Raw genomic sequence first — 2,119 nt, forward strand, 5'->3', positions numbered from 1 at the left:
TTCTGTGAAGTTGAAGTTTAGATTTTTCATATTATAACATAACAAGCTACACTGGTAAATTTAGTTTAAATGTTCACCAAAAATGGACATCTATTTAATAGCGGTGCACAGTTTTATTGGTATACGAATATATTGTAGTACGTTTCCTTAAAACTGGTGTTTACACCTTTTTTAAACATAGTTTTCATGGTTTTCACACTTTACCACAAAAAATTTAAGAATTTTTCAGAATGTTTACATGAATTTCAAGAATCATTTTAGTTTTTTTGAGAAATTGTAGTATGAAGTAAAGCTTGGTATTTAAAACTAAAGATGTCCACCATCAGTAATTAAATGTCTTATTTCATTAGGGTTAAGAGTATGACTTTTACAGAATACTTGTCTTCTTATATTTTTTGTTTGTAAAACATAATATTTCAACTATTAGTTTTCTAACCAGGTTTTGATAAAGATTTGGACAGATATCATTAAGTACATGCTCCTCAGCAAGTTAATCTCAAGAAAGGAGGAAAACATTTACATTTAACATTTTCATACTTTCTATCATCAAATGATTTGCCAGTTGAAGGACAAGTTAAGAGTTATCTTGCAGCCCTATTCCCATTGTGTTGATTTTGTTTACTTTGACATGCTTGTGCTGTGACATAGCCTCAATTCCATAAGCTTTAGTGATAAAACATCACAGAATTAAATATAGAAGTATGAATGACTTATGAGGCAAGCTTTCTTTTGGGGTATATTTTTTATTTATGGTACCAAATGTTTTAGATGATCCGTATAATAGGCAACAATTTATATTTCCCACTTAGTCTCCAGACACATTGACAATGGAAATGGTTTCAACTTGCTCATCAAAAAATGTAGGTCAAGCTATAAAAATATTGTCATTAAATACAATTCACATTATAACCATCAATGTCCTAATACTAAGCAATCTATTGTAGAAGTCATTTGGAGACATACCTCAGAATTGCCTGGGTTGCAACATTTAATTATGATGTAGTCCTCTTTGTATGTCCCTTTCTGATTGGATGAAGCTGTACATAGGTTGATGATAAACATTGTGCAATCTGCCAATGGTACACAATGTTACAACTTATCAGTATAAAAAATGCTTAGGCAGCTAACAAGTGGATGAAATTATCTTGGTAAATGTATAAATTATGTAAAATGTTGCAGTACATTAGAAATAACAATATATTGCAATAACAAATTTCTATGAATTTCCATTCTCTCTATTTAATCCATATTTGTATGACTTTTATCAGACCTTGTTGTCAGGTTGATGAGATTTTAAGCATCGTGTCTTCCAGCAAGATTTTATGAAATTTAATTTGATGGCCATCTTTGTATTCCAAACTAGGGCTTAAAGTATAAAGGTTAAGTATGTAAATCTCAAATAAGGAGGAATTAGTCTATATATAAACTATTTACTTAAATTATGCTGGTTTCAAGTACATCAAAAAGTTTCTGCATTATGTTGATAGGAACAATAACAGATGCCCATAGTTTTTGAAATATTGAACAGGGATGAGAATTGGTCACCATTTGGCAGATTTTCACCATTTCTGTTGTCAATTTAGCCATCCAGTTAATTGACATCAGTAAGAAAAATGTTGAAAGGGTTGAGTATGCTGGAGCCAAAGTACTTGTACTAATAACCTCAATCCAAAAGTGTTTTAATGTTTATCTATATACTACTAAAACTCTGAGATTGTTTGATTGCTTGTCTGTAATTAAATATAGCAAAAACTGTGCACAATAGCACCATATTTGTAATGAAATGAGAATAGAAACAGAATAAAACAAGTTTCTTTAAAATCGGGCCACGGGTTACCGAGTTAACGCCTTTTATCGGGTCACTTTTATGAAAATTTCTAACATGAGTAATTTTACATCACACTACCATTCACGCTCTTTATGAAACTTTCTTTGTTCAAATATATTTCCCTGTCAATGTTTCCATCTTCATTAAAAGGCGTAAGATAACAAGAACAAGATCTTTAAGAATTTCTCAATAATGTGCCTTGGTTATGGTAAGTAATTAAAAGAAAAATAAAGTGTTACTGTTTCTTATTTGTAGAAGATTTAAGAGGAAAGACCACAACATAATGAACTA

Source organism: Limulus polyphemus, unplaced genomic scaffold (genome assembly GCF_000517525.1).
Source record: "Limulus polyphemus unplaced genomic scaffold, Limulus_polyphemus-2.1.2 Scaffold1209, whole genome shotgun sequence".
NCBI lineage: Eukaryota > Metazoa > Arthropoda > Merostomata > Xiphosura > Limulidae > Limulus > Limulus polyphemus.